The sequence below is a fragment of the Podarcis liolepis genome, assembly GCF_965112155.1.
Source record: "Podarcis liolepis genome assembly, chromosome: 4".
Lineage (NCBI taxonomy): Eukaryota > Metazoa > Chordata > Lepidosauria > Squamata > Lacertidae > Podarcis > Podarcis liolepis.
In genome coordinates this window covers 102732754-102745352 of record NC_139558.1, presented here as the reverse complement: position 1 = coordinate 102745352, position 12599 = coordinate 102732754, and the positions used below count along the sequence as shown (strand labels likewise).

The window sequence follows — 12599 nt, the reverse complement described above, 5'->3', positions numbered from 1 at the left end:
GGAAGACACAAGATCTACCCACTCTGGAAGAATGGCAGATGAAGGTGATAGACTATATGGAATTGGCAGAAATGACTGGCAGAATCCGGGACCAGGAAGAAGAGTCGGTGGAAGAAGATTGGAAGAAATTTAAAGATTAGCTACAGAAATATTGTAAAATTAATGAATGTTAGAATGATGTTGGATAGAAATTAAGTGGTTTCTAGCTGTAATGCTTTAAGAGAATATGAAAAAAGGCTTATAAATGGGTAAAAGCTTAATGGCAAGGATTTGCTGAACTAATAAATCTAAGTGCAATACAAAAAAGGGAGGTATGAGGAGGTCCGGGGAAATAAGCTTAAGGAAAATGAGAAACGGAAAATTAATGTGTTTTTAACTTTTTATTTTGTACTTTTCTTTTTCTTTTTCCATTTTTACTGTAATATGTTAAAAAATCTCAATAAATATCTTATAAAAAATAAAATAAAGGAGGATTTCCCAAACTTGGGTCCCCAGCAGCTCCCGGACTACAGTTTCCATCATCCCTCCCCATTGGTTCTGCTAGCTAGGGATGATGGGAGTTGTAGTCCAAAACCAGCTGGAGACCCAAGTTTGCTTTAAAGGGAAAGTAGACTGGCCCTTTGGCACCCTCTGCTGGACAAAAGCACTGCCCCAGAATCTGAACCACCCCCAGTACTCCTAATTGGAATTAATAGAGCGCAAAATTGAAGTTTGATCGGCACTTCTACCTCTAGGGAGCTTCTGGGCGCTTTCTGCACCACCTAGAGTACCCACAGAATTGTGGCTTCTACTGGCAACACACACAGGAGAACAAATGAAAGAGAAACACAATGAGCAGGAAAAAATACTGGAAAGGGCCATACCAAATGGACATCCAGTGTGAAGAGGTCACTTTCCCCACTGCTGAACAATTCCACAGGTAGAGGAGATGGAATGCTAGAAGTGTTCTGCGGGGCAAGGGGAGCTGCTGAGAAATTGAACTACGGGCTCAAAATGTTACTTTTTTAAAAAGTTGCTGCCTTTATAGACATTGCCATTCCAATGGCATGCATGCATCCTGTGATTGATAGTGCAAGGCGGGACTTACCTGGCCCTCCACCAATATTTTATTCAAGTTGGCACCACTGGGTTGGGTGGTTTACAGATTAAATAAATACATAAATCACCTACCTTTGCAAATATTCCAGCTTGTCTATATCCTCATTTATTCTTTTTTAAAATTTATTTGCCCTTCATCTGAAGATTTTACAATATAAACATACAGGATGAAAGCATGGCTTTCTCAAAAACAAGACAAGCCAGAGAAATCTCTTCTTTTCTTTTTTTGGAGGGAGTTACAAACTTTGTTGATCAGTGGACTGCTGTGGAAATAGTGTTTTTCGATTTCAGTAAGGACTTTTGTAGGTTCTCTATCGGTAGGAGAAAATAACAGAGACCAACCAGAGAATATTGAGAAGCAAAGCAGCTAGTAAGCCTCTTCTTTATTAACTGTTGCAACAGGGCTCTCCACCCACACGCAGGAGAGAGGAGGAGGACCCCGAGCAATGCATGAAAGCCCTTAATAGAGACATTTTTAATTGCTGCCCTGGAGTCCAAGACCACGCCCAGAAACATCATACATACATCACAGAAAAGGCAGTCTACAACAGAAATCTGAGTGCATTGTTTTTACCTTGTCTGCCAGGTTACCTGTTAATGGTCACTTGACTAGATTACCTGGGGAGGCTGGCCATTCTCTTGTAATGATAATACTTCATTCCTGAGCCAGGTCACAGGCTCACCCTATTCACACCTTAAATGTGCCCTTAAGGCAGGATTTGTGAGGACAGAGACAATGGGGAGGTTTCTGCATTTCCTTCGACCTTGTAGAGAAATATTTGAGGTGACTGAAAGAGTCAAAACAGCTTTAGGACTTTTCCTGTGGGTTTTGGACATGTGGTTTATATCTTTATATATGTGTTTGCTTGGTACATTTAGATGTCTCTCTCTCTCTCTCTCTATATATATATATCTCTCTCTATATATAACCTAAAAATTCTTATAACAATTCCCCCCTTGGGGGATATAATTTTTTTCTAAAAAATTGTTGCCCCACAAATAATAACCTGGTATGTTGTAAATGGATGCCTTCGTGTAAATCTTAAGAGACTTGCATGTCAGGCCTCTAAAGGCTATTTGCAAGTGTAGCAGTGCACATAGCTGGACATAGGATATCATATGAAAAATAACACATGTTGCATTTTGTTCCTAAATTACTTGTGGCATTCTAGCACTTTGGGATAAACATTCTCAATAGTGGTCTATGCTTTACAATTAGCGGGAAGGTCAAATAATGAGTGAAAAATGCAGTTTGTTTTGTTTCTGCCTTTTGTGTGTGTTCCCAGGTGTCAAAGCTAGCTCTTCTCTGGTCTCACACCTCCATCATATCACAGCAGCAACAATCCCTGGTGAATCCCCGTAGGGCTTTCATATTGACCATGTCACCTTGTAGTGGCACAGGTTTGGGCATTTCTTGAGAGAGATGTCTTTGCCTTGGCCTTTCTATGGGATTTTTATTATTATAGGCTCTGGTCTTCCACTCTAGGAAAGTTGCTCAGTTGTTCCTAAGGGACCAAAAAGCTAATTGCAGCCTGGATACAATTGCCCATTCAAACGGAGTCCAGTTAGAATTTATATAGCCCCATGGCCTGGACCTTGTACGCATCCTTAGCCTGGCACAGTTGCTCCTGTGATGGCCTGGGAATCTGATTCAGAGGTTGAACCGGAGGAATCCCAGCCTGCACAGGAGTCCCCGCCTCCAGGGCCGGTTGAGCCGGGGCAGGGCCTTGAATCTGAAGGGCCCGCACCTGTGCCGGATCCTCAGGAGCAGACACCAGATGAATCCACTCTGGCTCCGGGGGTGATTGAGGACCCATTGCCTGCAGGTGCTCCTCTCCCAGCCCTGTCAGGGGAAGGTGAGGCTGCCTCTGGGTCCAGTAACCCTCCAGCCTCTCCTGAGCTGCAGAGGCTGAGGGCAGAGAGGTGGAGGGAACTAAGTTCTATCAGGAGGAGTGCTTGCCTTAAGACCAGGAGAGGCGAGTCACCTGTGGGCCGGGACCGCCCTAGGCCCCAGAGGAGATAAAGGCCAGTCAGCCCAGTCTCAGGTTGTTCCAACGTCGTTGGAAACCTGTTTCTGCTAACACCCAGACCTGTTCTTCCAGAGTTTCTGACCACCTCTGGCTTCTTGCTTTGGACCCCGCTTCGCCTTTGGTGGACAGTCTCCAGTCCCTCGACCCAGGACCGGACTCTGACCACGCCTCACAGTAACACCCCCCCCCCGGGACCAGCACAGTTTGCTCCCACCACACCCGCACCCCCCCTTCGTTGGGGTGCATTCGGGAAGAGCCAGAAGCCATGGCCAACCAGGCAGCTGCGTTGGTGGCATTGGCCCAGGAGAACCAGGCCTTGACTCACACCGTTCAGCAGCTAAGCAATGCGGTTACGGCGCTTCAGCAGCAGTTAGACGCCTTACTGGCTCCTGGGGCCAACGCCCCAGTTTCTGGCAAGTACCCAGTGGCCCTGCCAGAGAAATTTGATGGGTCCCCGGCCAGCTTTCCCATGTTCCTCACCCAGGCCAAGCTGTATATTCAGGGGCGAACCCGGAATTTTCCTGACGAACGCACCAAGGTGCACTTCTTGATCAGCTTGCTGAAGGACCAGGTGGCCAAGTGGGCTTTGCCATTGCTCCGGCAAGACTCTCCTTTGCTGACAGACTATGTAACCACTTGGAGACTGCGTTTGGCAACCCTATGAAGGGGAGCCAAGCCAATCGGGCGATTCGTCGGTTGAGACAGGACAAGTACACAGCCACCACCTACGCCACAGAATTTCAGCTGTTGGTGCAGGACTTGTCCTGGAATGACTCTGCACTGTGGAACCAGTATCTTGAGGGGCTTTCGGATGAGATACTGGACCAGCTGGCCACGATGGATCGCCCCACCACGCTGGACGCCCTCATTCAGCGGAGCCTGCAGATAGACAATCGGTTGGAGGACTGTTGTAAGGCCCGGGACCACCAGCACTCCCAGCTTCCAGTCTTTACCAGCAGGTCCACGACCATAACCGAGTTGCCGGAGGAGCCTATGCAGCTCGGGGCAGCACGGCCTCACCTCTCCCCCACGGAGAAGACGCGGCGGCGGGAGGGGAACCTGTGTCTCTACTGCAGCAGAAGCAGACACCACGCCCAATCCTGTCCTGAGAAGGTGCTGGCCGCAGGGAAACCACCAACCCCAGTAGCCGAAGGCCCTGCTACCTGGGGTCCCAAACAGCACATGATGGGCCCGCACCAGTGGAATTGCAACACCTCATGGTCCTGGTGCATCTATACCCTCCTGGTGTGCCCTGGATTCTCACCCATGCTCTGGTAGATTCGGGGCAACCCTCTCCTATATGGACTCTGCCTTCGCCACCCATCATCAGGTGCCACTCCAGGACAAGCCAGAACCGGTACAGGTGGAGGCAATTGACAGACGGCTCCTGCGCTTGGGTGCCATTACTCAGGAGACTCAGCCCTTGGTCTTGTGTCACCAGTAGTACCGGGAGGTGCGCACCTTGGACATTGCCACCATGCCCCGGTTTCCCCTGGTGCTCGGGATGGAATCTCACAATCTTCAGATCGACTGGGTCAATCAGACTGTGCTCTTCCCAGACCCGTGTCCCCATGCTCGGTCTGAGATGCTAGCAGTCACCCCCACGGGGGAAGCTGCATCAATGCTCCCCGCTGTTTACCAGGACTACCAAGAAGTGTTTGAGGAACAGGGGGCAGACCAGCTGCCACCTCACTGATCTTTCGACTGCGGCATAGACCGCCAGCCAGGGGTGCCACTGCCTGTGAGCTGCCTATACTCTCTTACGGAGCCAGAGCACTAAGCCTTGTAGGACTTCCGTCGCAAGTGTTGGAAAACTAGCCCCTTCGGGAGAGGCTTGCCTCTCCCCCTGCTCCCGGGACTTGTTTACCGGTGATCTTCCTCTGGCTGGCATCCCAGACAGACCAGGGAGATCTTGATAGGCGACATCTCCCAGCGTGGAAGATGCACACCCCCTTCTCCCCTTCCACAGGGGAAAGAAGAATAGTCAGAAAGTCCTTTTACATCTTGTTTATTTCTGACTTTACAGCTCTACAAAAAAAAATGTCCGATCAGTTCAAACTTCTCCAAGTGACTCAGACTTCCTTTACAAACGCAACAGGAAGGTCTCATATTACACATGGAACAAAGCTTTGTGTATCCTGTGAACTGCCTGGAAGATTCTTTCCCAGGACTAGCCACATCATGTGATGTAAACAAGCTGGCAGTTTGCAGCTGCGTTGTACTCATATCGTAACAGCAAGAACCTGGAGCGCGGGTTCATTGGGCCCTCTACCACGCCCACCAACGCTCTAGTACTCTTTGTTAAGAAGTGTGGGGAGCTTCGTCCCTGCCATGATTACCAGGCACTGAATAAGATTACCATCCTGTGTGCGAGTACTTGAAGCTCGCAAAGCTGACAGATGCAATAAGGGGTAAACCTAAAAAAATGGTGAAAGAAGAATGGGAATGTTTAAATAATTATTTAGGGGACAAGGGTTCTGCAAGAAATATCTGGCTATTTTTAGAAGGATGCCGCATAGAGAAATGTTCCCCGATACCAAGATGAGGGATTCCTTTGGAATGCAGATAGAGATAATTGACAAGAATAATGATCTGTTGTGAGCTTGACGGAAGTGTACAATAGATGAGCCTTCCTGCTTTGGCTCATCTTCCTTTTTCTTTTTCTTTTTTTCTTTTTTTCTTTTTTCTTTTCTTTTATCTTTTCCATAGTTGCTTATGTTCTGTGTCATGTACTTTGATATTTTTTGTAGTTTTTTAAGTTTTTTCCCCATTACTATTAAGGAATTTTCCTTTGTAATTTTGGTTGCCTATATTTATATGTACCTGTTTATAGCAAAATAAAAGTTTAAAAAAAAAAGATTACCACCCCGGATCAGTATCCCTTTCCCTTTTATTGCGGAGTTGCTGGAGCGGGTGCAAGGGGCGCAGATGTTCACCAAGCTGGACCTTCAAGGGGCCTACAATTTGATTCGGATCCGAGCCGGGGATGAGTGGAAGACAGCATTTGGGACACGGTATGGGCAGTTTGAATACCTGGTAATGCCTTTCGGGTTGTGCAATGCGCCTGCCGTGTTCCAACGGTACATCAACCACATGTTCCAGGACTTGCTAGACAAGTACGTGGTGGTGTACTTAGATGACATTCTGATTTACTCCCACGACACAACTTGCCACGAGGGTCATGTCCGGTCCATGTTGCAGCGCTTGCGAGATCCTCAGGATCAGGCACCAGGTGAATCTACTCTGGTTCTGGAGGGGATTGAGGACACATTGTCTACAGGTGCGCCTCTCCCAGCCCTGTCAGGGGAAGGCGAGTCTCCCCCTGGGTCCAGTAACCCTCCAGCCTCTCCTGAGCTGCAGAGGCTCGGGGCAGAGAGGCGGAGGGAACTGGTTTCTCCCAGGAGGAGTGCTCGCCTTAAGGCCAGAAAAGGCGGGTCACCTGAGGGCCGGGACTGCCCCTGGCCTCCGGTTCAGCCTCTGAATCAGATTCCCAGGCCATCACAGGAGCAACTGTGCCAGGCCAAGGATGTGTACAAGGTCCAGCTATGTGCACTGCTACATCTGCAAACAGCTTTAAGAGGCCTGACATGCAAGTCTCTTAAGATTTACATGAAGGCATCCATTTACAACATACCAGGTTATTATTTGTGAGGCAGCAATTATTTAGAAAAAAATTATATCCCCAAAGGGGGGAATTGTTATAAGAATTTTTAGGTTAGAGAGAGAGAGATCTAAATGTACCAAGCCAACACATATATAAATATATAAACCACATGTCCAAAACCCACAGGAAAAGTCCTAAAGCCGTTTTGACTCTCAGTCACCTCAAATATTTCTCTACAAGGTCGAAGGAAATGCAGAAACCTCCCCATTGTCTCTGTCCTCACAAATCCTGCCTTAAGGGCACATTTAAGGTGTGAATAGGGTGAGCCTGTGACCTGGCTCAGGAATGAAGTATTATCATTACAAAAGAATAGCCAGCCTTCCCAGGTAATCTAGTCAAGTGGCCATTAACAGGTAACCTGGCAGACAAGGTAAAAACAACACTCAGATTTTCTGTGATGTAGGTATGATGTTTCTGTTGGAAAACTTGCCCCCTCGGGTGAGGGTGGCCTCTCTCCCTGCTCCCGGGGCCTGTTTACCGGTGATCCTCTCTGGCTGACATCCCGGACAGTCCAGGATGATCTTGATAGGCGACATCCCCCGGAATGGAAGATGCGCACCCCCTTTGCATACCAGCAGGAGAAAGAAGATAGTCAGAAAGGCTTTTTACATCTTGTTTATTTCTGACTGTACATCTCCACAAAAAACATGTCCGATCAGTTCAGTCTCCTCCGAGCAAGTGACACAGACTTCCTTCACATACGCAACAGGAAGGTCTCATATTACACTGAGAACAAAGCCTTGTGAATCCCCTGAACTGCCTGGAAGATTCTTTCCCAGGACTAGCCATATCATATGATGTAAACACTGAGCTGCCTGTTTACAGCTGCATTGTACTCATATCCTGACAGTTTCTGGGGGTGGTCTTGAACTCCAGGTTGGGCAATTAAAAATGTCTATATAAGGGCTTGCACACATGGCTCGGGGTCCTCCTCCTCTGTCCTGCCTGTGGGTGGAGAACCCTGTTGCAACAGTTAATAAAGAACAGGCTTACTAGCTGCTTTGCTTCTCAATATTCTCTGGTTGGTCTCAGTTATTTTCTCCTACCAATAGAGAACCTACAAAAGAGCTGTATATGGGCCCTTGGGTACCCCATAAGGAAAAAGCAGCAGGTTTTCCCCCTTATATCACCTGCAATCATATGTGGTGTGTTAGCAATTCACTCCACCCGTTGCTGGATATGTGGCTAGTATGTCACATGCCCCTGTTTACTTTCCTAGGCTTGGGAAGTGTAAGAACGGAAGTCGGTCTTATCTCTTTCGCTCTGTTGTGCTTTTGCACTGTTCTTTGCCTCCCTGTCAGTTGCTGAAGAAGAGAGAGGATGCCATCATGATCCATTTCGTGTCATCTGCAAATGTGATGAGCATCCCCTCATATCCTTCAACCATGTCATTTATCAAGACGTTGAACAACAACGGGTCCAGGACAGAACCCTGCAGCACCCCTCTGGTCACTTTTCCCCAGGATGAGGAGGAACCATGAAGGAGTCCTCTTTGGGTTTGGTCAGTCAAATCCACCTAACAGTTACCTCATTCAGTCTCATTTTGAAGGCGAAGGGGTAGATTTAAGAGACCAAATTCCCAAGGGCATAAAACCTCTTCAGTCAGTTTAAAATCCTCTTTCCCAGTTTGATGTCCTAAGACATATACCTCATTCAGCCCACATTTTACCAGCTTCCTCACATAAGTATCACAGAGGACTCTGTCAAAAGCCTTACTGAAATCGAGATGCACTATTTCCACAGCAGGCCCCTGATCAACAAAGTTTGTAACTCCATCCAAAAAAGGAAAAGAAGAAAAGGAGAGATTTCTCTGGCTTGTCTTGTTTTCTTTTCTTTTTTTTGAGAATGCCATGCTTTCATCCTGTATGTTTATATTGTAAAATCTTCAGATGAAGGGCAAATAAATTTTAAAAAAGAATAAATGAGGATATAGACAAGCTGGAATATTTGCAAAGGTAGGTGATTTATGTATTTATTTAATTTGGAAACAACCCAACCCAGTGGTGCCGACTTGAATAAAATATTGGTGGAGGGCCAGGTAAGTCCCGCCTTGCACTATCAATCACATGATGCATGCACACCATTTGAATGGCAATGTCTATAATGGCAGCGACTGTTTAAAAAAGTAATATTTTGCGCCCGTAGTTCAATTTCTCAGCAGCTCCCCTTGCCCCGGAGAACACTTCTAGCATTCCATCTCCTCTACCTGTGGCATTGTTCAGCAGTGGGAAAAGTGACCTCTTCACACCGGATGTCCATTTGGTATGGCCCTTTCCAGGTTTTTTTCCTGCTCATTGTGTTTCTCTTTCATTTGTTCTCCTGTGTGTGTTGCCAGTAGAAGCCACAATTCTGTGGGTACTCTAGGTGGCGCAGAAAGCGCCCAGAAGCTCCCTAGAGGTTGAAGTGCCGATCAAACTTCAGTTTTGCGCTCTATAAATTCCAATTAGGAGTACTGGAGGTGGTTCAGATTCTGGGGCAGTGCTTTTGTCCAGCAGAGGGTGCCAAAGGGCCAGTCTACTTTCCCTTTAAAGCAAACTTGGGTCTCCAGCTGGTTTTGGACTACAACTCCCATCATCCCTAGCTAGCAGAACCAATGGGGAGGGATGATGGAAACTGTAGTCTGGGAGCTGCTGGGGACCCAAGTTTGGGAAATCCTCTATTTTATTTTTTATAAGATATTTATTGAGATTTTTTAACATATTACAGTAAAAATGGAAAAAGAAAAGTACAAAATAAAAAGTTAAAAACACATTAATTTTCCGTTTCTTATTTTCCTTAAGCTTATTTCCCCGGACCTCCTCATACCTCCCTTTTTTGTATTCCACTTAGATTTATTAGTTCAGCAAATCCTTGCCATTAAGCTTTTACCCATTTATAAGCCTTTTTTCATATTCTCTTAAAGCATTACAGCTAGAAACCACTTAATTTCTATCCAACATCATTCTAACATTCATTAATTTTACAATATTTCTGTAGCTAATCTTTAAATTTCTTCCAATCTTCTTCCACCGACTCTTCTTCCTGGTCCCGGATTCTGCCAGTCATTTCTGCCAATTCCATATAGTCTATCACCTTCATCTGCCATTCTTCCAAAGTGGGTAGATCTTGTGTCTTCCAATACTTTGCAATGAGAATTCTTGCTGCTGTTGTAGCATACATAAAGAAAGTTCTATCCTTCTTTGGCACCAATTGGCCGACTATGCCCAGGAGAAAGGCCTCTGGTTTCTTCAAGAAGGTATACTTAAATACCTTTTTCAATTCATTATATATCATTTCCCATAAAGCCTTAATCCTTGGGCACGTCCACCAAAGGTGAAAGAATGTACCTTCAGTTTCTTTACATTTCCAACATTTATTGTCGGGCAAATGATAGATTTTTGCAAGCTTGACTGGGGTCATGTACCACCTGTATATCATTTTCATAATATTCTCTCTTAGGGCATTACATGCCGTAAACTTCATACCTGTGGTCCATAACTGCTCCCAGTCAGCAAACATAATATTATGTCCAACATCTTGTGCCCATTTAATCATAGCAGATTTCACCGTTTCATCCTGAGTATTCCATTTCAACAGCAAGTTATACATTCTTGACAAATTCTTAGTTTTGGGTTCTAACAATTCTGTTTCTAATTTTGATTTTTCCACCTGGAAGCCAATTTTTTTGTCCAAATTGTAAACCTCTCTTATTTGATAGTAATGAAGCCAATCTCGCACTCTGTCTTTTAATTTCTCAAAACTCTGCAATTTCAATTTATCTCCTTCTTGCTCCAAAATCTCCCAATATATAAGTTCTTAGTTTTGGGTTCTAACAGTTCTGTTTCTAATTTTGACTTTTCCACCTGGAAGCCAATTTTCTTATCCAAATTGTATGCCTCCATTATCTGATAGTAATGAAGCCAATCTCTCACTTTGTTTTTTAATTTTTCAAAGCTCTGCAATTTCAATTTGTCTCCTTCTTGTTCCAAAATTTCCCAATAAGTCGGCCATTTGGCCTCCATATTGAGCCTTTTCAGAGCTTTTGCTTCCATTGGTGACAGCCACCTTGGAGTTTTATTTTCCAATAAATCCTTATATCATATCCAGACATTAAACAATGCTTTCCTGACAATATGATTTTTGAATGCTTTATGTGCCTTAACCTTATCATACCATAAATATGCATGCCATCCAAATACGTTGTTAAAACCTTCTAAATCCAAAATGTCTGTATTTTCAAGAAGTAGCCATTCTTTCAACCAGCAGAAAGCTGCTGATTCATAGTAAAGTTTAAGGTCTGGCAGGGCAAATCCACCCCTTTCCTTTGCATCAGTTAGTATCTTAAATTTTATTCTGGGCTTCTTGCCCTGCCAGACAAATCTAGAAATATCTCTCTGCCACTTCTTAAAACAGTCCATCTTGTCCACAATTTGCAATGTCTGAAACAAAAACAGCATTCTCGGCAATACATTCATTTTTATCACAGCAATGCGACCCAACAGTGAAAGCTTCAAATTTGACCAGATTTCTAAATCTTTTTTCACTTCCGTCCAACATTTTTCATAATTATCTTTAAATAGGTTCCCATTTTTGGCTGTCATATTAATCCCCAGATATTTCACTTTCTTTACCACAGTCAATCCTGTCTCATTCTGAAACCTATCTCTTTCAATCGGTGTTAAATTTTTCTCTAAAACCTTGGTTTTTAACTTATTCAATTTAAAACCTGCCACTTGACCAAATTCTTGAATTAATTCTAAAACCCTTTTAGTACTAGATTCTGGCTCCTGTAACGTCAATACTAAGTCATCTGCAAATGCTCTCAGTTTGTACTGTTTGGCTCCGACCTGTATACCTTCTAATCATGTTTAGCAGAACCTCCAGGACCGATATAAAAAGCAGTGGGGAGATTGGGCACCCCTGTCGTGTCCCTTTTTCTATCTTAAATTCTTCCGTAACCACATTATTTACAATTAATTTAGCCATTTGTTCAGAGTATATTGCACCTATACAATTTTCAAAACCTTGGCCTACCCCCATCCCATGTAGGTTCTTCTTCATAAAACTCCAAGAGATGTTGTCAAAGGCTTTCTCCGTGTCCACAAATATCAAGACTGCTTTAGTGTTTATATTCACTTCTAATTTTTCCAAAATATCAATTATATTCCTCAAATTATCAGACAAGTATCTTCCCAGGAGAAAGCCCGCTCGGTCTTTATGAATCTCTTCCATCAATACTTTTTTCAATCTCTTGGCCAAAATATCAGCAAAAATTTTGTAATCTGCGTTAAGTAACGATATAGGGCGGTAGTTCTTCAGCTGAGTCTTTTCAGTCTCTGTTTTCGGTATGAGTGTAATATACGCCTCTTTCCACGACTCTGGTGCCCTTTTCCCTTCCAATATTTCATTGCAGACTTCCTTGAAAGGTTGCAATAACCACTCTTTCAAAGATCTATAGTATCTAGAAGTCAACCCATCCGGTCCTGGAGATTTGCCCAATTGCATGTTTTGAATGGCACCTTCTACTTCCTGTTCAGATAGTCCGGGAGCTGCTGGGGACCCAAGATTGGGAAAGCCTCCTTTAAAGCAACTTTTGTGTTTGGCCCGCAAAGATGGGACCTGTCCACATTTGTATTTTCTTGTATTTTGTTTTTCTCATGACCTTTGTGCGGTTTATAAAAATTTCTTAAAAGGGCAAATTGAAAGCGAAATTGTATGGCAAGTAGCGGAAGAAAAAAAGGTTGCATTTGAAAAAAAACACACAAAGAAAACCTGGGGGGTGGCCTCCTCCAATATTTAATAGAGGGGACAAAAACCCCTTGGCATTT

General features: G+C 44.6%; 1 protein-coding gene and 1 long non-coding RNA gene across 2 annotated transcripts in view; one reads left to right on the top strand and one right to left on the bottom strand.

Moving 5' to 3' along the window:
• LOC310705065 (uncharacterized protein) overlaps positions 1–12599 on the bottom strand; it is a 177096-nt gene that overhangs the window by 113637 nt on the left and 50860 nt on the right. The window lies entirely within an intron of this gene.
• LOC310705428 lies at positions 6672–12543 on the top strand. The gene is made up of 2 exons (XR_014525270.1): positions 6672–9434; positions 12337–12543. It is a non-coding gene; the product is annotated as an uncharacterized lncRNA (long non-coding RNA).